The sequence below is a fragment of the Saimiri boliviensis genome, chromosome 7 (assembly GCF_048565385.1).
Source record: "Saimiri boliviensis isolate mSaiBol1 chromosome 7, mSaiBol1.pri, whole genome shotgun sequence".
NCBI lineage: Eukaryota > Metazoa > Chordata > Mammalia > Primates > Cebidae > Saimiri > Saimiri boliviensis.
In genome coordinates, this window is record NC_133455.1 from 91,528,135 (window position 1) to 91,555,722 (window position 27,588).

The 27,588-nt window shown below is 39.0% G+C and overlaps 1 long non-coding RNA gene across 6 annotated transcripts in view; it reads right to left on the reverse strand.

Annotated features, from left to right (window-relative positions):
• Positions 1-27,588, reverse strand: part of LOC141585155 (uncharacterized) — a 376,098-nt gene that overhangs the window by 161,119 nt on the left and 187,391 nt on the right. For all 6 annotated transcript variants that reach the window (XR_012518507.1, XR_012518505.1, XR_012518504.1 and 3 more), the window contains one exon: positions 25,182-25,264. This is a non-coding gene — a long non-coding RNA (uncharacterized LOC141585155). The remainder of the gene's footprint in view (positions 1-25,181; positions 25,265-27,588) is intronic.

Below are 27,588 nucleotides of genomic sequence, written 5' to 3' on the forward strand. Positions count from 1 at the left end.
AGCACTTCTTACATAACAGCAACAGCAAGAGAAAATGAGGAAGATGTGAAAGCAGAAACCCCTGATAAAACCATCAGATCTGCCAGGTGCAGTGGCTCACGCCTGTAATCCCAGCACTTTGGGAGACCAAGGCTGGGGGATCATGAGGTCAAGAGATCGAGACCATCCTGACCAACATGGTGAAAGCCCATCTCTACTAAAAATACAAAAATTAGCTGGGCGTGGTGGCTGGTGCCTATAGCCCCAGCTGCTCAGGAGGCTGAAGCAGGAGAATCGATTGAACCTGGGAGGCGGAGGTTGCAGTGAGCCGAGATCGCACCACTGCACTCCAGCCTGGTGACAAAGTGAGACTCCGTTAAAAAAAAAAAAAAAAAGAAAGAAAGAAAAAGAAGAAAGAAAAAAAGGAAAGGAAAAAACCGTTATATCCCCTGAGATTTATTCTTATTCACTACCATGAGAACACTATGGGGAAAACTGCCCCCATGATTGGAATTATCTTCTACGGGGTGCTTCGCACATGTGGGAATTATGGGAGTACAATTCAAGATGAGATTCATGTGGGAACACAGAGCCAAACCATATCAGGTATTCTAACCAACAGACTTTTGTTCAAAGAAAAGCCCTTGGCCTTACATTAAAATACTGATGAATAAATGTCCATTTGCTCATTTTAGGTTAAAATGAGATGTTTAATGTCACATGTAATTTGTTTCATCATTCCCCACTTTTAAAATTAATCAGCCAACTTTTGGCCAAGTACACATCATTTAGGGGGTTACTTCTGTACTTTATTCAGGCAGGTTTCATTGTATTTCTTCTGTGTTTTCTTGGATGACTACTTTGAAGTTCTTGTGTAGGAACAGTGACTTGATTTTGGAGGGTAACTGGAGGAGGAAGATATGTTTATTATTTTTATCTATGGTAAAGGAATGATAGCAGCATTTCTCAGGATAACTCTGATACTTTTGTTACAAAATGGCTCCAAATGAGTCACTCTGCCCCGATTTCATACACTTGGGTAGTATCCTCCAATATTAATTTCACAGACTGATAGAATCTGACAAAAACAATGCTGTAAAACTATGAGACCTAAGCTTTAAGGGCATTGGGACCGTCAGCTTTTGCTTTCTTGCTTCCTTGAGATGCTGCACAAGGAAGCCCAAGCTCTCCTCATGCATCTCAAGCCATGTACAGAAGGAAACTCTGGAAGATAAAAGACCACTTTGAAGAAAGAAAAGACCAGCCACCATCCATTCACTCCAGCCATCATAGATGAGGTGCCAAACATATGAGCAAGTCCATCTTGGATGCGTCAGACCCAGCCGTGATAACAGCTCATGGGAAATACATGAGTTTGCTTAACACCATAAGGTGTAGAGAAAAGCTGCCCAGCTAAGCCCAGACTGATTGCAGAATTTTCAGCAAATAAATGATTCATATATATATACTTTAAGTTCTGGGGTACATGTGCAGAACGTGCAGGTTTGTTACATAGGTATACATGTGTCATGGTAGTTTGCTGCACCCATCAACCCGTTATCTATATTAGGTATTTCTCCTAATGCTATCCCTCTCCTAACCCCACAACCCCCAACAGGCTCCAGTGTGTGATGCTCCCCTCCCTGTGTCCATGTGTTCTCATTGTTCAACTTCTACTTATGAGTGAGAACATGTCATGTTTTGTTTTCTGTTCTTGTGCCAGTATGCTGAGAATAATGGTTTGCAGCTTCATCCATGTCCCTGCAAAGGACATGAACTCATCTTTTTTATGGCTGCAGAGTATTGCATCGTGTATATGTGCTGCATTTTCTTTATCCAGTTTATCATTTATGGGTATTTGGGTTGGTTTCAAGTCTTTGTTATTGCGAATAGTGCTGCAATAAACATACCTGTGCATGTGTCTGTATAGTAGAATGTTTTACTATCCTTCAGGTATATACCCAATAATGGAATTGCTGTATCAAATGGTACTTCTTGTTCTAGATCCTTGAGTAATCACAAACTGTCTTCCACAATGGTTGAACCAATTTACACTACCATCAACAGTGTAAAAGCATTCCTATTTCTCCATATCCTCTCCAGCATCTGTTGTTCCCTGACTTTTTAATGATTGCCATTCTAACTGGCTTGAGATGGTATCTCAATGTGATTCTGATTTGCATTTTTCTAATGACCAGTGATAATGAGCTTTTTAAAAGGTTTGTTGGCCATATAAATGTCTTCTTTGAGAGTTGCCTGTTCATATCTTTTTTTCCAATAAATTTTTTTTTAAAAATTTATTTATTTTACTTTAGCTGCATACTATATCTGGCATTTCTCCCCATGTTACCCCTTCCCATCATCCCCTCCCTCCCCATCCCCCATTGTCTCTCCCCTACACCCCCAATTGTCCCCTGTGTGTGATGCTCCCCTCCCTGAGTCCACATGTTCTCGTTGTTCAACACCCACCTATGAGTGAGAACATACGGTGCTTGGCTTTCTGTTCTTGGGTCAGTTTGCTGAAAATGATGCTTTCCAGATTCATCCAAGTCCCTACAAAGAACATAAACTTATTTTTTTATGGCTGTGTAGTATTCCATGGTGTGTATGTACCACATTTTCTTTGTCTAGTCTATCATTGATGGGCATTTCGGTTGGTTTCAGGTCTTTGCTATTGTACACAGGGCTGCAATGAACATAGATGTGAATGTGTCTTTATAGTAGAACGATTTATGGTTCTTTGGGTATATACCCAATAGTGGGATTGCTGGGTCAAACGTAATTTCTATTTCTAGATCCTTGAAAAATCGCCACACTGTCTTCCACAATGGTTGAACTAATTTACACTCCCACCAACTGTGTAAGAGTGTTCCTATTTCTCTGCATCCTCTCCAGCATCTGTTGTCTCCCAATTTTTTAATGATCACCATTCTAACTGGCATGAGATGATATCTCAGTGTGGTTTTGATTTGTATTTCTCTAATGACCAGTGATGATGAGCATCTTTTCCTGTGTTTGTTGGCTTCATATATGTCCTCTTTTGAAAAGTGTCTGTTCATATCCTCTACCCACTTTTGAATGCAGTTGTTTTTTTCTCGTATATCTGTTTTAGTTCTTTGTAGATTCTGGATATTAGCCCTTTGTCTGATAGGTAGATTGCAAAATTTTTTTCCCATTCTGTTGGTTGCCAATGCACTCTAATGATGGTTTCTTTTGCTGCACAGAAGCTCTGGCGTTTAATTAGATTCCATTTGTCTATCCTGGCTTTTACTGCCATTGCTTTTGGTGTTTTAGTCTTGAAGTCCTTGCCTATGCCTATGTCCTGGATGGTTTTGCCTATGTTTTCTTCTAGTGTTTTTATGGTGTTAGGTTTCATGTTTAAATCTTTGATCCATCTGGAGTTAATTTTAGTGTAAGGTGACAGGTAGGGGTCCAGTTTCTGCTTTCTGCACATTGCTAGCCAGTTTTCCCAACACCAATTATTAAACATGGAGTCCTTTCCCCATTGCTTGTTTTTGCTTGGTTTGTCAAAGATCGGGCATGGTTGTAGATGTGTGGTGTTTCTTCTGGGGTCTCTGTTCTGTTCCATTGGTCTATATCTCTGTTTTGGTACCAGTACCATGCTATTTTGATTACTGTAGTCTTGTAGTATAGTTTGAAGTCTGGCAGTGTGATGCCTCTGGCTTTGTTCTTTTTGCTTGGGATTGTCTTGGCTATGTGGGGTCTCTTGTGATTCCATGTGAAGTTTAAAGTGGTTTTTTCCAGTTCTGTGAAGAAGGTCATTGGTAGCTTGATGGGGATAGCACTGAATCTATAGATTACTTTTGGCAGTATGGCCATTTTCATGATATTAATTCTTCCTAACCATGAGCATGGAATATTTCTCCATCTGTTTGTGTCCTGTCTTATTTCATTGAGCAGTAGTTTGTAGTTCTCCTTGAAGAGGTCCTTTACATCCTTTGTTAGTTGTATTCCTGGGTATTTTATTCTCTTCGTAGCAATTGTGAATGAGTGTTCGCTCTTGATATGGCTCTCTGTTTGTCTGTTATTGGTATATAGGAATGCTTGTGATTTTTGCACATTGATTTTGTATCCTGAGACTTTGCTGAAGTTGCTTATCAGTTTGAGAAGATTTGGGGTTGACACGATGGGGTCTTCTAGATATACAATCATGTCATCTGCAAATAGAGACAGTTTGACTTCCTCCTTTCCTAATCGAATACCCTTTATTTCTTTTTCTTGCCTGATTGCTCTGGCTAGAACTTCCAATACTATGTTGAATAGGAGTGGTGAGAGAGGGCATCCTTGTCTAGTGCCTGATTTCAAAGGGAGTTCTTCCAGTAACCTGAAGGAGTCCCTAGAAATCCAGTAGTGCCCCCACAGGCAGACAAGTGACCTGATCAAGCAGCTCTCTGACACCATAGCCTGTTCATATTTTTTGCCCACTTTTTGATGGGATTGTTTGTTTCTTGTAAATTTGTTTAAGTTTCTTATAGAATCAGGATATTAGCCCTTTGATAGATGGATAGATTACAAAAATTTTCTGTTTGTTAGTTTTCCTTCTATCTGTTAGGCCCCTCTGCTGCAGGTCTGATGGAGTTTGCTAGAGGTCCACTCCAGATCCTGATTGCCAGGGTATCACCAGAGGAGGCTGCAAAACAGCAAAGATTGCTACCTGTTCCTTCCTCTGGAAGCTTTGTCCCAGAGGGTCACCCACCAGATGCCAGCTGGAGCTCTCCTGTAAGAGGTGTCTGTCAACTCCTGCTGGTAGATGTCTCCCAGTCAGGAGGCATGGGGATCAGGGACTCACTTGGAGGCAGTCTGTCCCTTAGCAGAGCTCAAGTGCTTTTCTGGAAGATCTGCTGCTCCCTTCATAGCTGACAGGCAGGAATGCTTAAGTCTGCTGAAGCTGCATCCACAGCTGCCCCTTTCCCCAGGTGCTATGTCCCAGGGAGATGAGTATTTATTTATAAGCCCCTTACTAGGGCTGCTGCCTTTCTTTCAGAGATGCCCTGTCCAGAGAGGAGTAATCTAGAGAGGCAATCTGGCTATAGTGGCTTTGCTGGGCTGCAGTGGGCTCCACCCAATTGGAACTTCCCAGTGGGTTTGTTTACACTGTGAGGGGAAAATCACCTATTCAAGCCTCAGCAATGGTGGACACTCCACTTCTTACCAAGCTCGGGGTCCCAGGTCGACTTTAGACTGCTGTGCTGGCAGCGAGACTTTAAAGTGGTGGATCTTAGCTTGCTGGGCTCCATGGGGGTGGAATCCACTGAGCTAAATCACCTGGCCCCCTGGCTTCAGGCCCCTTTCCATGAAAGTGAAGGGTTCTGTCTCACTGGCATTCCAGGCATCACTGGCATATGAAAAAAACTTCTGCAGCTAGCTCAGTGTCTGCCCAAATGGTTGCCCAGTTTTGTGCTTGCAACCCAGGGCCTTGGTGGGGTAGGCACCCGAGGGAATCTCTTTGTCTGCAGGCTGTGAAGACCATGGGAAAAGCATAGTATCTGGCCTGGAATGCACTGTTCCTCACAGCATAGTCCCTCACGGCTTTCCTTGGCTAGGGGAGGTAGTTCCTTGACCCCTTGTGCTTCCCGGGTGAGGTGACACCACACCCTGCTTCAGTTCTCTCTCTGTGGGCTGCACCCACTGTCTAACCAGTCCCAGTGAGATGAGCCAGGTACCTCAGTTGGAAATACAGAAATCACCTGCCCTCTGCCTTGATTTCTCTGGGAGCTGCAGATCGGAACTATTGCTATTCAGCAATCTTGCCAGCCACCTGATTTTGGTTTTTTTTAAACACTAATTCTGGGATTAGTTTGCTACACAACAGCATGTAAGTATCCCCAAATTAAATGGTTACATAGCCTTGGAAGCCTCTGGTAGATGGCTCTCTGATTTCCTGAAATACATAACCACAAGCTATAGTACACTAGCATCAGTAAAAGTAAGAAAGCTTGCCCCTCCCACAAAAAATAACAGCTAGTACCTATGCTTGTTAAAGCTTTAAGAAAAGAGTTCTGACATTTTTCTTTAATTCAAGTTTTAAGTTAAATTCATAACTTTAGTGGAAACATTTTCCAGGGGAGATTTTGCTTATACTGCAGAAATAAAATACGCTATGCTAAAAAGGGACATGGCGATGGTAAGTCTGCAATATTTTTAAAATAAAATAAAAAGTCAAAGAAGCAGAATGGTTATCCAGTTTATCAATATAGTATTAATTTGAAAAATAGAAGCAAGACACAGATGAGTTATTATGGATTAATATAAGCCTGATGTCAACTGTTAACTATTGTCTTTGATATCAGTCGGTCACTGTAACAAACATATGCTAGATCTGATTTTTTATAGTATAATCTTAGCCTTGAATTTCCCCAATTATTATCCTCCCTGCTGCGAATACAGAGAACATAAAAAATACTGCAGATAAAGTGGGAATGGGACAAATGGGAAGGGGTGTAATCTCTCCCTGAGGAATTTCTAAAAAAACAGCAATATCAAAGAAAAGATAATCTTCCAATTACTTGTGTAAATAACCATTAAAATGATGACTAGTCCTTGTGTTTTCTCCATTCTCTCTAGTGAATATTAAAAGGTGATGTTTTATTTAGAAAAAAATCAATGTCATTCAAATATTTGCAACAAGGAGCTCCACACAAAAATGGTATTCTCAAAGCAGAAAGTATTTTCAGCCTGGTATGAGAATAGAAAATATTTCAAAAATTACTATGCAGTATATTTGTAGCTTTTTTTCATTTCTCAAGAGGCATATTTCTTTCCAGAAGCAAAGCTGATAAAACACGATTTATCTTTACAATTTAAGCAGAGAAAAGCTGAGAGTACCTAACCAGTTTCAATAATCCTGTAAAATTAACTACCATTGATTTTTGCTAATTTTATATCCCTATTCTGAGCTTTGATTTAAGGATAGCCGTATTTTTGTTTGAATCTGATAGAAAAATATACTTTAATAAAAATAAATTACTAAAACTTTTTTTCCATTCTATAGTTTTCAGAGCAACCTAGTACTCTTACTACTCACTCAAGAATGCCATTTAAAATGACTAAATAATAATTAATTGTTACCGTTAACATCACCTACTCTGTGTCCTTTCAGTTTAGAATGACATTTTCTAATAGCTGAAGCATGAGATACTCATTACAGAACATTTGGCAAATATAAAATCTTAAAAAGAAAATAGAAACAAGAATAATCCTATAACCCTGAGACAGTTATGTAAATTTTGGTAAACTCTCTCCCAGTGAAGAAATATGAATGTTGCATACATTTTATACATGTGTTTTACTCCTCTATAAAACATGAAACTTTGGTCTGATTTTTTCTTCGCAATTTCTATTTCTTTGATAGTTGGGAAAGTTTTTGATGAATACTGTTGTTGTTTTTTAAAGAGACTTTATTTTTTAAAAGAGTTTTAGAGTCACAGAAAAACTGAGTAGAAGATATGGGGATTTCCTGTATACTGCCTGCCCTCATGTATGTCTAGCCTCCTGTGTTATCAACATCCCCCGCCAAGTAATATATTTGTTACAGCTGATAAACCTACACTGGCACATTGCTGTGGTTTGAGTGTGCTCCCTAATGCTTCATGTGCTGAAAACTTAACCCTCTGCCTTCATGAAGGGGTTAATGGATTAATAAGGGCTGTGCCCTCGAGAATGGCTTAATGCTACTATCACAGAAGTAGGTTCACTATTGTGGAAGCAGCTTTGTTATCAAAGCAAGCTCTCTCTGGTTCTCTTGCTCTCGCCTTCTTGCCTTGTGATGCACTCTATCATCTTATGATGCAGTGTGAAGGGCCTTGCCAGATTCCAGTGCCAGGCCTTTGGACTTTACAGACTCCAAAACCACGGGCTAAATAATTTTGTTCTTTATAAAGTACTGATTCTGTATTATTCGGTCATAGCAGTAGAAAATAGACTAATACATACATCATTATCACCCTGCAAAGGACATGAACTTATCCTTTTTTATGGCTGCATAGTATTCCATGGCATATATGTGCCACATTTTCTTTATCCAGTCTATCATTGATGGGCATTTGGGTTGGTTCCAAGTCTTTGCTATTGTGAACAGTGCCACAATAAACATACATGTGCATGTGTCTTTATAACAGAATGCTTTATAATCCTTTGAATATATACCCAGTAATGGGATTGCTGGTTCAAATGGTATTTCTAGTTCTAGATTGTTGAGGAACCACCAAACTGTCTTCCACAATGGTTGAACTAATTTACACTCCTACAAACAGTGTAAAAGCGTTCCTATTTCTCCACATCCTCTCCAGCATCTGTTGTCTCCTGATTTTTTAACGATCGCCATTCTAACTGGTGTGAGACAATATCTCAATGTGGTTTTGATTTGTATTTCTCTAATGACCAGTGATGATGAATATTTTTTCATATGTTTTCTGGCCACATAAATGTCTTCTTTTGAGAAGTGTCTGTTCATATCCTTTGCCTGCTTTTTGATGGAGTTGTTTTATTCTTGTAAATTGGTTTAAGTTCTTTATAGATTCTGGTTATTAGCCCTTTGTCAGATGAGTAGGTTGCGAAAATTTTTTCCCATTCTGTTGGTTGTTGGTTCATTCTGATGATAGTATCTTTTGCTGTGCAGAAGCTCCTAAGTTTTATTAGATCCCATTTGTCTATTTTGACTTTTGTTGCCATTGCTTTTGGTGTTTTCATCATGAAGTCCTTGCCTATGCCTATGTCTTAAATGGTATTGCCTACGTTTTCTTCTCCGATTTTTAAAGTGTTAGGTCTTATGTTTAAATCTTCAATTCATCTGGAGTTAATTTTTGTATAAGGTATAAGGAAGGGGTCCAGTTTCAGCCTTCTGCATATGACTAGCCAGTTTTCCCAACACCATTAACCAGTTTTCCCATCCCTATTAAATAGAGAATCCTTTCCCCATTGCTTGTTTTTGTCAGGTTTTTCAAAGACAGAGACAGGGTCTCCCTGTAGTGCTCAGGCTGGTCCTGAACCCCTGGGCTAAAGTGATCCTCACACCTTGGCTTCCCAAAGTGTTTGGATTACAGGTGTGAGCCACCATGCATGGCCCCAAAACAACCACCTCCTTTTTACCTCAGTGTATTCAACTGGATGTTACACATTTATTTCTTAAGGTATAACTATGGAAAATTTTATCTATAAATACAGAAAAACTAAAATATAAAATAAGTTACCATATTTAAGAACAGACTGAACAAAAACTTGAAGTACAAGACCTATGCCACTTCTAAGGGCATGTTCATTGTCAAGAAAGGCAAACAAACAAAAAAACTTGTCGTATACTGGAAGGAGATGAGTGAAATACACAATGGTCTGAAAAGTATAAATGTGTATCATGTATTTATTGAGGACAGTTATAGATTGTTGCCCTGTTCCAAGCTTGAGTTTTCAGGAAATGACCATGGAAGTGGTATACTTAGGAATACAGGAAGAGTGGAACTTCCGAGTTAAAAATAATAGAAACAGACAAAAAATAACAATTAGAAGTGTGATATTTTACACCATGTTTTTACTCATGGCTTGATGAACTTGTATTTGAAATGGTACATTATCTCTATCAAAGCCATGACTTCTGAAAAAGGTGAAGATGTGATTTCTTAAATAAGCCTATACTCAAAACCATGAAGAAGTTGTGCTAATTTGAACAGGCTTGCTAACTGCATATGAACAAAATGCCTTAGCATGTAAATATAAGTGTTATAAATGGTTTTGTATGTACCAGAGATGCAGATAGAGATCACGCAGGCTTCTGTCATCTTACCTGAGGTATTTTTTTAAGAACACGGAAGGGCTCAAATTATAGATTTGACGGCACAACAAGGGAAACTAACTCTCCAGTCATCAGGCTAATCTGACTTTCCTAATTTAGGGTGTATTGGGCAGAAGATGCAACAACACTGCTTCCAAGTTAGATCCTGCAGAGGATAATTATAAAAGTTTATCCTTCTAGGGGGAATTCCAGGATTAGATGAATCCTTTCTTCCCTTCTTGGCTATATTTCTAAAAAGGGCAGCCTTTTTAATCATAGATTTTTGATGAAATGGTCTCAGTTAATCAATGTGAGTGCAGTAAAACAAAGGATTACATTATTTTAAAAAATGAAAATAGCTTGTAATTACAACCTCCTCTGCAAACTAAAAAATAAATTAGCTGTAACACACAGAATAGCTTTAGTCTCTGTTTTTGTTAACTTTATTATTTCCTCAATTCTAGTTTCCTCCGTTATTAAAACCAATTCAGTGGTGAATATGAAACTTCAAGGTCTCTCTTCACCTGCATGTTTTTGCTTTTGTTTGCACAAATCTCAGGGGCTCCATGTTTCAGGAAAAAAGCAAACACATTTCAGACCTTGAGGCTGTGCAGGGGATTTGTGCATCACCTCAAGGACACAACTATGGTGGTAGGTAAAGTAGGGCTTGAATGAGGTAATTATCACATGCCTGGCCTGGACAACAGTGTCAAGAGTACAGTCGTAAGTAATGAGAGAAGAGAGGAAAAGCTAAAGGTATCTGTGAGCTCCCATAGAATGATTAGAAGGGGGACATTTCTGAAACCAGATGGTTTGGTCAAATTAATTTCATGCATTTCTCTGATCTGAAGTAATGGGTACAGTCGTTCAACATACGTGCAGGTCCCATTATGTGCCAAAACACTGAGCTACATGCTGGGAACAGTCAGAGTTCTGTAACTGGGCCCAGGATCGGCTGTGCTTGCTCAAAAGTGAAAACCCGAGACAAGAGTCAGTGGAAGGAAAGGCAGGTTTATTTGGAAAGCGCAAACCTGAGAAGACGGTGGACTAGCATCCTAAAGTACCATCTTTAGTCAGTGCAAATGTCATGCTTGTGAATTTTATTGTTGTTGTTAAGGGAAGGATGAACAAGAGAGGGTTGAGATCGAGAGGTGACCAATGACTGCCGCACCTGGGCACCAGTGGGCATCTGAGGAAGTTGGGAACTTCCTTTTCCTTTGTCAAGTCACAATGCTCCAGTAAATCTTTAGCAAAATACAGTTAATTGTTTACATACTTCTCCTTTAATGTCAGAGTTAGTCCGTTAGACATGCTGTTTGCATAGTATTTCAGGGCTCTAAAATTAGTCTATATGCAGAATGGGTAAAGGCCCCTTAAAAATGGGGTTAGCTACGTTAGATCTTTTGCAGTTTCACGGTTATAGTTTCTATCCTCAAGGAACTTACATGAGGGCAGGAAATATGGGCAGTTAGAAAATGGGCTGTCAGAATGGGTGATCAGGATCTGGTAGGAGCAGGGAAGAGGACACTTTGCCCAAATGTGGGGACCAGGCCGGTCTTTCAGGAGGCAGTGCGAGCCAAGCTGAGACTTTAAGAAGAGGCAGAAATTGGTCTCTAGGAATGGAGCCTTTGGAAGGAGGAGAACATCTGTAGCAAAGAAGCCAGAGAGAAGATATCATGAGGCTGTCGAGGAACTGGAAGAAATGCCGGGGGGTGCCTGGATCATAGGAGAAGGTCTGGAAGTGGAGCAGCCCAGAAGGGAGCTTATGGGTCACATTAGAGAATTTGGGATTTATTTTGTGGTAGAGAGTCACTGGATGACATTAAATAAATGAGTAAGACTACTTGTATATCCTTTTAGAAAGACAGCTGTGACTGCAGGTGGACATGAATCACAAGGAGACAAGACTGGAAACGATATCAGGCCTATTTCAGTAATCTGGGAAAGAGAGGTAATGTCCAAAAGAATTTCCACAATCTTAGGCGCTTAAGACAACACAAGTTTATTATCTTCTAATTCTGGTGGCCTGAAGTCTGTCAGCAGGGCTGTGTTCCTTCTGGAGGGGCTGGAGAAGAATCTGCTTCCCAGCAGCTTCCAGGCTGCAGAGGCTGATGCATTCCTTGCCTCATGGCACCCTTTGTCTTCAAAGCCAGCAGTGGTTGCCCATTGTTTTGCAAAATGCCTTCTCTCTGGTTCTGACTCTTCTGCCTCCCTCTTCCACATTCAGAAGTTCTTGAGATGACACTGTGCCCACCTGAATAATCCAGGCTAATCTCCTTATCCTAAGGTCAGCTGATTAGTAACTTTAATTTCATCTTCAGTCTTAAATCCCCCTTGGCATGTAACAATATATTCACAGGTTGGGGATTAAGGTGTTGACATCTGTTGGGGGTCATTGTCCTGCCTCCCACAGTGAGATAGAGAAGTAGAAAATTCCAGAAGCAGAAGTAACAAACTTAGCAATACATGAGTTTTTGGAGAACACCCTGCCTGCTCAGTCAATTCAGTTTGTTCCTTTCTTCTTTCCTTCATTTACTCATTCACTTACATGCTTGCATTATTTTTTTTTAATAGGTGACTTACCATTCTTTACAAGAGGAAAAATTTAATATAAAGAGGTCAGAGCAGAAGTGGCTCAAGGGAAAACCTGAGTAATTGGCCAAGGCTTATCTTTAGAAATCGTTCTGGGGTCTCCAACGCACCAACAAAGTTGTGGTTCCTGTATTTTAGTCATAGCCTTGGTGAGTTTACTCTGAAACATTTTCAGTGAACCATTACCAATCATCTTTAATAGCTCATTAGAAAAATCCAGTAATTATCCATAAAATATTTTAAACAATGTAACTCTCTGGTGATATCTCCAAGACAAATTACCACATTTGCTCAATTCTAAAATACACGTTTTCCCACATTATAAATCAGGATTGATATGGACATTTAATACAGCGGGGTTTTTTCTTTATTTTTTATTTTCCCTTACTAACGCTGTTTTTAGCTGATGAATTCTTACAATTAAGGGAATATGGTCATTGTGAAATGTACTTCTGCTGTCCTATTGTACTAGGATATTAGTTATATAAGGGTTTTTTTGTCAAAACTGTATATTATTTTATAGGAATTGATCTAAAGATAGTTAAAAAAAAATGCTGGATAATAGCCCCAAAAGATATCAGGTCTCCATCCATAGAGCCTGGGACTATTACTGACATAGTAAAATCTTTGCACATGTGATTAGGTTAAGGGGCCTGAGACAGAGAGATTATCCTGGACTCTCAGGGTGGGTCTTAAATACAATCCCATGTATACTTCTTAAAAATATATTTGATATACATAGAAGAAAAGGTCCTGTGAAACAGAACAGAAAGACATTTGAAGATGCTGACCTTGAAGAGTGGACCACTAGACAAGGAATATGGCTACTAGACAAAGAATGCCAGCAGCCACCAGAAGTTGAAAGAGGCAAGGAACAGATTCTCCCCTTGAACTTCCAGAGGGAGTGCATCTCTGCTGACACCTGGATTTTTGGCCCACTGATACTGATTTCAAACTTCTGGTCTATAGGACTGTGAAAGGATAAGTTTCCGTTGTTGAAAGCCACCAAGTGTGGAGTAATTTGTTACAGCAGCCACAGTAAACGAATACAGCAGCTTTTCTAGTAGTAATTGTGCAGCAGAACATTCCTATCTTGTGATAATGAAACAATTCCATGGGGGCCTAGGAGACTTTCTATGTTCAATCTTGGCTATGCAGATTATACTTTTTTCCTCGAATAATTCAGCCACTACAGAGAACTGTGATTATCTCTCTAGCAAATATTTCACTGCACCCCTCACCCTCCTATGATATAATAGGCATAGAATCTGTACAGGGAAATAAACACCACCCGAAATTCTGGAGTGGGCTTTATCTACCTGTCTATGTGTCTATCTCTATATCTATGTATCTATCTAACCATTCATTTATTTTTGAGACAGAGTCTCACTCAGTCACCCAGGATGGAGTGCAGTGGCATTATCTTGGCTCACTGCAACCTCTGACTCTTGGGTTCAAGTGATTCTTGTGCCTCAGCCTCCCAGGTAGCTGAGATTACAGGTATGCACTACCATGCCTGTCTGATTTTTCTATGCTTATTTTTTGTATGTGTGTATATTTTAGGAAATACGGTGTCTTGCCATATTGGCCAGGCTGGTCTCAAACTCCTGGCCTCAAATGATCCACTGCCTTGGCCTCCCCAAGTGCTGGGATTACAAGCATGGGCCACTGCACCTGGCCAGCTCTACCTGTTATTTAATCTATCCATGTTAAACGCACTTCTCCAACCACAATGACTGTCTTAGTTAAGGCAGACAATGTTAATAAGCAAATGAAATTCCCTTGGACACAGACATTGATATAGAAATATGACCCAAGCCGGGCGCGGTGGCTCAAGCCTGTAATCCCAGCACTTTGGGAGGCCGAGGCGGGTGGATCACGAGGTCAAGAGATCGAGACCATCCCGGTCAACATAGTGAAACCCCGTCTCTACTAAAAATACAAAAAATTAGCTGGGCATGGTGGCACGTGCCTGTAATCCCAGCTACTCAGGAGGCTGAGGCAGGAGAATTGCCTGAACCCAGGAGGCGGAGGTTGCGATGAGCCGAGATCGCGCCATTGCACTCCAGCCTGGGTAACAAGAGCAAAACTCTGTCTCAAAAAAAAAAAAAAAAAAAAAAAAAGAAATATGACCCAAATCCTACTAAGTTATGAGATGTTTGAGAAAGATGGCTCCTCACTGTTTACAAGAGGTTTTTTTTTTCTCACTGGGTATGAACAAGGAAAAAGTTGATGGCATGGCAGGCAGAATGGAGAGATGCAAAGATGGATTCTGGATGACACTGTTGGTATATCAGATTCTTTACTGAGTATCTCTTATGGCATAGAAGCTATTTCATACAATTTAAGTGACTGATTCATTTAATTCCTATAATAATACTTTGAGACATGTCACCAATCTTGAATCCTGTTATATAAACCAATAAACTCCCTTTATTATACATAAAAGTACAATCACACATATTCACATTGATACTTTTATGTGAATATAAAAGCTAGATCCTTTTATATAGGGTAGGTGGGGCGGTTTACATCACCACCTAAAGCCACCAAGCACTGAAATCACACTGTAGCATGAGCAGAAAACTCTTGATTTTCTGCAGTACAAGCCTAATCAGTCCCCAACTCTGAATCAACCCAACTTTCTGCTTTCTCCTGGATTGTTCATATGGTTTGGGTGTTTGTCCCCTCCCAATGGTATGTTGAAATTTGATCCCAATGTTGGAGGTGGGGCCTAGTGGAAGGTCTTTAAATCATAGGGGCAGGTCCCTCGTTAACGGGTTGGGGTCTTTCTCACAGCAATGAGTGAGTTATTGCTCTACTAGTTCATGAGAGAACTGATTATTAAACAGAGCCTGGTATCTTCCTCATCTCTCTCTTTCCTCCTCTCTCTCCATGTGATAACTGCTCTCCTTCCCCTTCTGCCATGACTGGAAGCTTCCGGAGGTCCTCTGGCAGAGGCCAGAACCATGCTTCTACAATGTGCAGAAGTGTGAACCCAATAAACCTCTTTTCCTTATAAATTACCCAGCCCCCCAGTGTTTTCTTTATAGCAACACAAATGGACTAAGACAGGTATCAAATATTGTTAGCAAAAGCTATGTAACTGAATAATATGACACCCCATAAACCCATGGCTCCCTACTTTATTTTAGACAAGAAAGCTGCTCACTTATTCCTTCACTTGCTACTTGCCAGCTAGCATCCAATTCTCCAATATAATACCAAACATGTATTGCTTTCCTCTTTTGCCCTAACCCACCTGATTTTCCTGCTCTCAGCAGAAGACCTTGCTTATCATGTCATAGAGATAAGGGTGTCACTTGTGAACATCCTCACCCAGTTCACTAATCCTCCTTTCTCACTCAGTCATGGGTTACAGCTGGCTTCAGCTGTGCCAGGTTCTCCAGCTCTAAATTGGTTCCCATGGTTGTCTATGAGCCCAGCCTCTGACCTGCTGTAGGTACTGTGCACTAACAAGGAAAAACTGAACACATTAATAGCTCTTCCCCTCATTAAAATCTTGCTTTTCTCCTTGTATTCCGTATTATTGTGGTAACTGGAAATTAAGGAAAATGGAGGTAGGAATGAATGGGTGTAGAAAGCAAAGCATTGAAATAGCTAAATCAGAATTCTCTGTCTTGCAAGCCTCAGGAAGATATGGGCATTGTACTGATGTCTCTCTGACTGCATTAGGAAGGTGGAGCTAAGCTATCGACAAGGACAGCAACACAGCCAGGTCAGCTCCCTCATTTACATCTTACATAGTGGAGAATTGTCATGGGTGGACTAAGAAGCCTGTCATCTTTTACAGGTATAGAAACGCTCCAGAGCACTGTATAGGAAACACCCTAAGCTATGGAAGTGAATAATAACAGGTTTTCAACCACTTTTCATTGAGGGTATCAAAACAGAAGAAGGCAAGCATCACATATTTTATATAGTTTCATATTTCAAGACTCTTCCTTAGATTTTCCCCCCTCCACAGCCCCCTATGCATTCATTACCTTCCCCTGAACCATCACCCAACTACTGTTCTTCCTCTCATGGCTGTTGTAGACATTAGCCTCAATATTTCTGTGGCAGATAATACTATCTTCCCCAATCTCCAACTGATGAAATCCTGATCACCTTTCAAAGCCCAACTCAAATGTTATTTCCTCTGTGAAAATATAATGACTTTCCTTTTCTGCTCATCTTATCAGAAAAGAATGGTCATCTCAGTCACAAGCCAGTTCTCATACTCCCAATTACATCCATACATGATTAGTCAGTACAGGCAAATCATTCTTATTCAGCTTTGCTCTCTGGGAGTGGAGGGGCAGAGACATGACATCTTTGTCATGATATCTTAGCCCCTGTTCCTAACACTGGTGTTGATACTATTTTGTTGAAATGAGTGTTCTAAGTATAACAATATATGTATAGGCACATTGCCACAAAGATTTGTAAGTTGTTCATAATTCCTAAGAGACACAGCAAGTACAGGTGCTGGGCATTGTTGTGTTACATAATTCCAAGAGGCAATGCAATTTGAGTTAGGCAAGTTGTGAATGGAAATAGACAGAGGTGCCGCACACTCAGGCCTAAAAAAAACAGCACACGTCCTGCTACAGCCCTTTTGCTATCCCTTCAAGTCAGTCCTGAAATGACCTGGGAGAAGAATGCCAGACACAGAAAGCTGTAAACTGCCCCATCTTCACTGCAGACTAGGAAGGTACTGAACTGAGATACATACATGAAAAGGACACAGAGATGATTACTTTTCAAAGGTATATAAAACACCTACATTGAATAATATATGAATATTTTGGTATCACTAAACTCCTCACTGCATTAAAATCTGTCATCCATACAGCAATAGATGGTTTTGAACTTATCACCACCCTCATATTTCCAAACTAGCAAATATGAAAAGGGTTCTGCATGTTTATTTCCCTGATTTTCTTTAATTTTTTAAGTAAAAAAATGTTGTGGGTACATAGTAAGTGTATATATTTATGAAGTACATGAGATGTTTTGATATAGGCATGCAATGTAATAAAATAAGCACATCATGGAGAATGCGGTATTTGTCCCTTCAAGTATTTATCCATTGAGTCACAAACAATCCAATTACATTGTTATTTTAATATATACAATTAAGTTATTATTGACTGTAGTCACTCTATTGTGGTATCAAATGGGTCTTATTTACATTTCTATTTTTTTGTACCCAGTTCTGCATGTTTGTTTAGACAAAAGTTTGCTAGTTACAGCACAGATTGTGATGATTGTAGATTATTGATAAGTTTTACTTGGAGAATCAAATATTGGCACCTTTTGTTATCACTTCCAATGTGCCAGGCACTACTCCAAGCACTCATATAAATGCAAGTCGAATTGTCCCTGGTCTCACAGGTAAGGAAAGGAAGGCTTCTTTTCTAAGAGGTGGAATGATTTATTCAAGGCCACAGTCCAGCTAGTGAGAGATCAGGATATGAAACTCAATCCGATGAATGTTACAGCCCATGCTCTTAATTAGCAGGAAGAACATAATGTTCTCTAATGAGGTGCAGGAGGTACAGCCGCCCAAATGCTGCCAGAGGTTGCTGCTGGCAGGAGGGGGATGTGAAGCTTTCCCCAAATAGAGGAACCTTCCCCTTCTCCAGACCTTTCTCAGGTCTCATAGAAGCATGTGTTTCATTTCGTCCTGTTTCCTGTGGAATTTTCCATGAGGAAGGACCCCAAGATTTGGGAACAGAAAGAGGAGGTTAGAAGTTTCTCTGTCTGCACCTCCATGCCGAGGCCATCATCCTTGAAGGCAACACAAGGGAGGTGTTTTGATCATTTGCAGCTGCTTCAGCTTGAAGGGCCCTGTTTGCCTTTTCCTGAGTACCAAGCCTTGGGATTTGCACTTCCAAAGATGCCCCTCCTGCCATCTCTCATAGTCTTCAATCTCCAGTGTCACTTCTTTGAGGCTGTCCCCTTTGCTTCCATAGGTTCCCGTCCTTACCCCAGCTAGAATCCCTACACACTTTATCCACTGGTTCACTGATTTCCCTCAGTGGACTGGAAGCTCCCTGGGATCATGAACTCTGTCTTCTTCACTGTCCTGTCTTTGACACCTAGCACAGTGCTTGGCACTTAGTGGGAGTTCAGCAAATAATATTTCCTTTATAAACGAATTTGACTTTCATGTTAACTGCTATCAGCTACCAAGGATCTGAGGAAGGAAGGATCAGAACTGGTAGGTGTTATTTTATGGAATAGGGAGAGGACTGTCATCAGGGAAGATTCAGGACACAAATTACTATTAAGGCTAGAATCAAGGAGGAGCATTGGGTCAGGCTAGGGGAGACATAGGGCTACCTTGAGGTAGAAAATGAGATAGTCTCCATAGTCACAGGATACAGGGTACCTATTGTGATGTAGAGGAGGCAGCATGAGAAGGAGTGGAATAACAGAAAGCAAGAAGAAAATAATAGAAACAAAGTTTAAACATAAAGTATATGTATTCCCCCTCTCTGTCTCTCTATGTGTATAAATATATATTATATATGTGTGTATATTATATATACATATATTGCATAAATTATACATATATAATATATATTATATATACATATATACACACTATATATGCATATATATTATATATATACATATAGAGAGATAATATATGTAAATATTATATATACACATATATCATACATATGTGCACCATATATGTACATATATAATATATAGATAATATATGTACATATTATATACACACACATATGTATATGTATATATTATATATACACACACCTATGAGATATATCATATATGTGTGTATATATAATATATACATATATTATCTGTCTATATGTGTATATATATTATATATGCACATATATGATATATATTCTTGCTAATAAAAATATATATATACACACATATATATATACAAATATATGTGATAATAATCATTTGTATATGATTATTGGCTCATGTGATTAGGAGGTCAGAAGTTCCACGATCTGCCCTCTACAAACTGGAGAATGGAGAATGCTGGTGGTATAATTCAGTCCAGGTTGGAAGGGAGAACTGAAGTTCGCGGTAGAGGTGGGATGTGCTCGTCCTGGAGTCCAAAGGCGCAAGAACCAAGAGCTCCAATGACCAAGGGCAGGAGAAGATGATGTCCCATCTCGAAAAGAGAGAAAATTTGTCCTTATTCTGCCTTTTTGCTCTATTCAGGGCCATCTGCTTTACTCAGTCCACAAATTCAAATGCTAACCTCTTCTGGAAACATCACAGACACGCTCAGAAATCATGTTTTACCAGCTATCTAGGCATCCCTTAGCTTAGTAAGTTGACATGTAAAATTAACTGCCAGAGTGGTTAATTTAATTAAGACTATGTTTCTTAGACCTTTTATAATAAGCTAAGAATGGTGACAACTTTACATCTGTCATGCCCTATTCTAAGTACTTTTATTTATTCTGTAATCTTTATAACCCTATGAACTATGTACAATCATTTCAAAATTACAGATTAAAAATGGAGCACAGAGAAGTTGAATTATTTGACAGGTCACACAGCTGATAAGTGGTAGAACTGCAATTCCAACCCAGGGAGTTTGTTTCTCAGTTTGTTCCCTGGCATGGACTGAGGTAGTCACAGTGGGAAATATAAAAGTAGATAATTTTGAGAACTACATGGGAAGAAAGGGTTTGGAATTGCTGTTGGTGGCATTTGGGGAACCAAAGTGAAAAGGGCAGACAAGAGGAAAGGATAGTTCATAAGAACAAGGAAAAAACAAAAATGTTCTATTTTTTTGTTTACCTGGTATTTTGAAGATTGAAGAAAAAACATTTATCAAATTTTGTCATTCTTGTTTTACTCCAAACAAATGTAAGGGAATATAAACTGTGACTGTGACTGGCTAGAGGCAGCAGTCATCACTGATCCGAGGAGATAACAAAACGTGTTTCTTGCTAATAAAAATTAAAGCTCCTTTCAGTTATGATTATAAATACATACTTTTACTTACATTGGGAATGGGTTAGGTTGAAAAATGTCTTCCCTTCCCAAGAAAAATAAGTAATAAAGTTTAACTTCCTTTAATTTTAAGTAAGATATGGATTTGACCGTGGCTCCTTTTACTAGCTTTGTTAATTTGAACAAGTTGCTTGCCATATTCTTCATGGGATTCCATAGGTTAAATTCACAATATGTAGAAATCATCAAGTACAATGCTCACACACGGTGATTGCCCCCATAAATGGTATCTATCATTAGCAATACCCAGCTTGATGAAAGCTAAGTGCTCCGTTCTTGTGGTGGTTGTAGTTTTTGCCAATGGAAGCACGTCATTCATAAAGTTGAAGGGGGGCCTTGTGGCTGTCTCTTCTGAAAATGCATGAGACAGTGGTGGGTGGGTGGGTGTGTGTGTGTGTGTGTGTGTGTGTGTGTGCAAAGAAGCTCATTTGAAAAGGCTGAAACTTTACCCAAATTTGGATTTTCTCCAACACAAAGGCTTATACTAAGGTATTCAGTAAGATTGTATCTAGTATTACCAAGCAAAACCACTTCGCATAATTAGAGAGGCCTTGGGAATGGTTGAGTGGGTTTATAGCTTGAATCGGAGGAGAAATTAAAGTAGAACTGCACTCAAAACATTCTCTTCACCCAAAAGATGAGTTGACATTTCTGCTACTTTTCTGAAGTAGATCTTGAAGAATTTGACAGGTAGCTCCTCAACATGCAAATGAATAAGATCACTGACATACAGGACTGCAACCTATTGGGCTTTGTTCATTAGGTCTAATTTGAGGTATACTCCTTCTTCACATTATAATTCATGCTTACAAATAACCTTAAAGACTTGGTTGGATTTGCCTGCTCTTTCACAAACCCTGAGCTCGCTTCATTTGTATCACCTGCTATCTTATTACCTGAAACGGACTAAGAGGTCTGTGCCCCAAACTTCCATCTCCCATAGGGCAAGAAAACTGTCTCAACTGTTTTTGTATCTTAGTATTACTTCATAGAAGTAGTATTAATAACTTCCATACTTTTTTGTCATATAGCAGTTTCCAAATACAATTTTATTTTATCTTCATATGAGGTAGACACTACTATGACCCCAACCTGTGTTTAAGAAATGGAGGCATAGGTGGTTAAGCTAGAAGGGGAATTCAGATCAGGATATCCCACTGCAGTCCCCACATAAACCAATGCACTAGATTATACTTCACAGCCTGTGTGGAATAATCCTTACATTACTCTTCCTGAATAAAATAAGAGGGATTGAGAGAAGAAGTGTACTTAAAGTCTCAGGACTTGAAATAAAGGAAAAGATAGGTTTAGCTTCTAAAAATATTGATAACCTTGATCTTCATATTACACAAAATTCTTTCATTTGCTCATAAGTAGCCTTTTGGGTTACACATTCTCTTTAACCACATTATATGTAATGGTTGTGTTTTTACAATCAACTTTGAACTTACTGTATATTTCCATCGAAAAGAACAGAATCATCCCAGGTACAATACTGATGAGATATCCTTGATTATTGGCATCATATATGGAGGGTTTGAATAGCAATCCTTAATCGTTGACATAAACTGTGATTTACCAACAATTCAGTTCCCAAGGCATGGCTGCTGTTAGACTGTGGGTACCTTTATTCAAGGAAGAGCCTACCATGAGACAGAACTATCATAAACTTTCTTTTAAAAGCTGCAACATGTAAACTATGAAAGAAAATCTGAAGCAGAACCTTAAAAAAGTTGAGGTACTGAATGTCAGCATACCTGTGTTTACTGAGTGACCTGAGTACTGGATAACCCGAAGGAATTAGGCCATTAGAGTCTTTCAGAACTGAATGGAGACCTGCAGTATGACAGAGACCAAACACAAGCCATGGCAAAGGGCTGGGAGAGTTATCTTAGGTGATAGGCCCAGCTGAATCCCTATCACACTGCTTCTCCAACTGCCTTCCCAAAGACTCCTTTCATAAAATCTCAACAGTCATTAAGAAATAGAGCTGGCATCTGACAATGCAAAGAAGGAGCTGGTTTTCTACCCACTTTAGAGAAATGGCTACATGCGACACAGAACAGAAGACGACGAGGACAACAATGATGATGGTGGTGGTGAGTGTTCACTGACTTCTTACTACGTGTCACTCACGGGTTTAATCACTCTCACTCCAGCATTTGTGGGGTCTGGGGCAAGAGTAGAAATGAAGGTCACATGACCTATTTCAGTATACTTCAAAATTATTAATCAAGCTAATCAGTTATAAACTATGTTCTGTTCTCCTATTTGACAAATGTTCCTTCATAAAAACCTGAAAGGACATGAGTTTGGGACTTAGGGCTTCTCAGCCTTCTCAAAGCTCTGTGTAGGAGTGTGGGAGCATAGGAAAAGACAGCCTCGGTTCACCTCCTTCTCTTCCCACTCACTCTGTGCAACTCTGCAAGGGGACATAGGTGTGTACAGGTCAACATCCAAGTCCACAAATCCAAACACCCTACAATACCCTTGCTAACTGTCCCTTCTTCAGTTGGAGAGATGGTCACACAGGCAGGGCAGTCAGCTGATAGGATCTGGCTCTGTGTCCCCACCCAGATCTCATCTTGAATTGTAACCTGAATTGTAATCCCCATGTGTTCAGGGAGGGACTCATGGGAGGTGACCGGATCATGGAGGCAGTTCCCTCATGCTGTTCTTGTGATAGTGAGTGAGTTCTCATGTGATCTAATGGCTTCATAAGGGGCTTTCCCCGTTCACTCTCACGCTCTCTGTCTTCTGACACCTTGTGAAGAAAGTGCCTGCTTCTCCTATCGTCATGATTTTAAGTTTCCTGAGGCACCCCCAGCCATGTGGAACTGTAGAGTCAATTAAACTCCTTTTCTTTATAAATTGCTCAGTCTTGGATATATCTTTATGGCAGTGTGAAAAACAGACTAATACATAAGCCTTCAGGAGGACACATGCAAAAAGAAAGCCTGAAAAGGCTCTGAAGTGGATGTAAGAACATTGGGGCAGGAAGAAAGAGCTCCTGGTGCCAATAACTTGTTCTAGAAGGGTTAACGTGACTGAAAGACAGGGGTAAACACTTTTTTAACACCTCTCCACCTTTCCTAGATTCCTCACTTTGGAGGAAAGAACGCTGAAGTCCAGAGCCCAGAATGGAAAACTTTGTGCCTGTGTCTGAGGTATACTGGCTTTATATGAATCATCTAATTTAACGTTTTACTGCTTTTAAAATCCCATGAAATCACTGTTACTATCCTCTTATAAGTGACAAAACTGAGACATACCAGGGTTCAGTAACTTGCCCACTAGTGATAGAATCCAATAAGGGCAGTCTGACACCAAAACTTGTCTTATAATATGCTACGACTTAAGAACATTGATATAAAATAAAAGCTAGACAATTTCTTCAAAACCACTGCTATGGTTTGAATGTGTCCCCAAAGTTTATGTTTTGGAAGTTTAATCTCCAATGCAATAGTGTTGAGAGGTAGGACTTTTAAGAGGTGATTGGATCATGAGGGCATGGGTTAATGTCATTATTGTGGGAGTGGGTTAATTGTCCTAAGAGTAGGTTTGTTATAAAAGTGTGTACAACCCTTTCTTGTGCTCTCATGGTCTCTTGTCTTTCCACATTCTGTCTTCTATCATGGGATGATGCAGCAAGAAGGCCCTCACAAGATGACAGCACCTTGATATTAGACTTTCCAGCCTCCAGAACCATGAGAAATAAAATTCTTTTCTTTATAAATTACCCTATCTGTGTTATTCTGTTGTAGCAACACAAACTGGACTAAGATAACCACTGAACTGAGATACGGTTTAAAGAAATCATAAGTCATACAAAATTTTTACTCAGGTTTGAAAATATCTTGGCAAGTTTCACATTGCTTAAAATCCTAAAATAAATCAGAGATTAAGATGCTTCTCCAATGCAAAAGAACTTTCAACATCAAGTTCAGTCCGGACCTCCTCAGTTCCAGGTATTTGGAGAAGCACTCTCTCTGTCTGCTAGGGCAAGGCAAGGTAAGGCTTTCTTTAGAAAATAGAAATTCAAGTCACTAAGAAACAACGTGTTTTTCTGGCCTCCAGGGAGATGAAATCAGAGTTCAGCTGGTCCTGCTAATAAGGAAAATGCTACGATGCTGACCAGAGCCTTCTATACAAAGCACAAATGAACCGCTAACATGCAAGAAGCAAAAGACAAACTCCGGTTGCCAAGTCTTTGGTTTTGCCCCTTACTGTGACCATACATTTAAAATATATTTTCAAAGCATGTTTTCAGAAACACCACTGCAGTCCCAGGGAGTGGAGTGATACCTGACACATAAACATAATCATTCATTTGCCAACTAATGGTACCTCTAATTTTGAATGTGTTCTTATCGGCAAGCTGCACAGAATATAGTACTTAAAATACATAAAAACACTGTGCTTTCCTTTCTTAAGCTTTTATGATGCACAGCTAAAGGGGATGTATCAGGACAAGCAAATTAGCAACATTGACTGTTCAAGTTAGAATAAAACAATTTTTAAGCTAAGCTTTAAACCCGTCATTTAAAAACTTCGTGAGCATTTAATTACCGTGTAGATTGTACAAATACACTTCTATTAATTACTTTCAGATGTTTGGAAGTGATAAAAGAACACTATTTTCCATTTGAATTTATATAAACCACCTTCTAATTTTGGTTCAAGTATTTTATATTTTTAAGGTATTCCTATGACTTTCCTTTTTGATTTAATTACATGCTGCTAAAATATCCTTTTTTCCTACTAAAAAGTCCTACCAGTCCCATTGAGATGAACCTGGTACCTTGGTTGGAAATGCGGAGATCATACACCTTCTGCGTGGCTCTCACTGGGAACTGCACTCCGGAGCTGTTCCTATTTGGCCATCTGGGTGGAAGACGACATAGATTAACTTTATTAAAAATTCACTATATTGTCTTTTTCTTCTTCTTTTCAAATTTGATTAGGTCTCATACTCCTGAAAACTTTTTCACAGGCTAAGAATGTTACTCCAACCAGCAACAGGGAAATCACTGAGCAAGGCCAAGCCTCTCATGTCATAGATGAGAAAATTATTCATTTATTCAAGATGACTAACAATCAATGGCCTACTGGGTTGCGCCAATTTTTAGTTCAATTTTTTTTTCAGTACATTTGCTAAATTAAGTTTCTGGTCATGATAATGATTTTCCTTTCGGTGGTGACATTGGCAACAACTATAGTTAATCTCAGTTAACCATCTATCTCCTCCATGGACTGTGAAGAATCAGGGGTTCACATTCATCATTTATAGATGAATCAGAAGAGGTCTTGCATATCAAGTAACAAAAATAGTGTGACTTCAACAGTAACATCCCTGATTATGTATTGCAATAAATAGATACTGCAACATTGTTTTTGTAGAGATTCTTATTTGGTAAAACTTTGCTCCTTAAATTGATTACCAAGGTTTGAAAACTTTACTGGAAACTGAGAATAACAGAAATCACTCTTTTCAACTTTTTCCATGTCTCATGTGTGCATGAATTTAAGTACTAAGCAGTCAAATGGCAACTCTTTCTAAGCTTACAGCTATTTTTAATTTTTCTCTTTCTCTAGCAATATTATCCAATTTCTACTCCCATATTCTGTGTTATTTTTTATTAATTCTATCTAGAGATATTGTTTCAGTTTTTCTCATTCCAGTCTATTTTTCCATTCCTCTCAGCCATGTTTTGCTAAAGTAGCTTAGGAATTTGCTCTTTGGCACTGAAGTGAAAAGATCACCCTTAATCTGGCATGTGAATAAGTATCTGATCACAATCTACAATTTTACTTTGAGAACCCTCATCAACAATTTCTGCTTCATTAATCCTAAGAAATTTTGGATATTTAACCCAGTGTAATATGGGTTTATAAAAGACAAAAAAGAAGAATAAATGTGTAATCTTAGGATAAGAATAAGAGAACAAAGTTTGGGAAAGAGTAATCCAAGCCACAAAGATTCATGCCTGTTCAAAAAGGACAATCATAATTCCTGCTCTTTTATTATTATTATTTTAGAAATATACACACAACTCTTGATGAGAAAAGAGTTTATTCTTTTGCAAACTTAGCCACACAAAATCAGACAACATGAGGTTTTGATCACAAAACTGCTGGAAGGATCAAGTTTGATCACTTAACAGAGTTGAAAGAAATAAAATATTTTACTAAGTTTTACGATATGACTACACAAGTTAAATGAACTATATAAATTAACTGGATAATTTCCAAATATACTTTTGAGGTTAAGGAGTTTGGCATTAAACAAAAATAAACATTCCAAGTCAGCTATGTAAGAGTGGTGGCACTGGGCAAGTACCGGACTGATCAAAGCCACACTTTTCTCTTCAGTATTATCTACCTGAAAGAACTGACCATAACAATGGCAATTAGAATTAATTAGCATTTATTGAAACTTTACTATTCTGGACAGTGGGCTAAGTACTTTAAACCTCAAAATACCTCATTATGATAAGGCTTGAAGTCATTATCACAGCTAATGAAGCTGGAGTTTGAATTTAGAACTGCGGATTGTAGAAGCTATGCTCAAAAACACTCATTAAAATGGGTATTATTTGAGGTAAAGAATATAAAGTACTTAGTATCATATCTGACATTATAAGGGCTCAGAAAAAGTTTGTAATTGTTTTTATTATTAGAAGAATGTTTGATTAGTACAAAATAAAACTAACAGAATAACATTTTAAGGTACACTATAGCCCGTTACGTGTTCTGATTAAGTGTTGACATCCTGACAGCCACTAGATTCCTTGAGGAAAGGCACTAAGGGCCATTTTCTTTCTCAGCCACAAATTCTAATACTTAATGCCTATTTTAGAGTAGGCCTACAAATATAAGTTGAAAGAAAAGTGTTCAGAATGGTCATAAATGTTTAATGAAGTCCACATTTAATCTATCACAAGCATCAAAACTCCCAAAGAAAATCTTGGCATTAGCAGCTAGCCTAGAACAAAAGTCCCTGCCTCCTTTTGCCTATATGTAATAAGAGCACAGCCCTCATTACTGGCAAGGTTCACAAAACTATTATTTTAAGACACATTTAAGATGCAAAGGACTTTGTCCTATTTTTGCCCTTATCAAATTGTATTTATTAAGTAACCATCTATTTCCAAAATTGTAGTGAAATCATATAAAAGAAGATAAGGGCTGACTGTTCCCTAAATAAA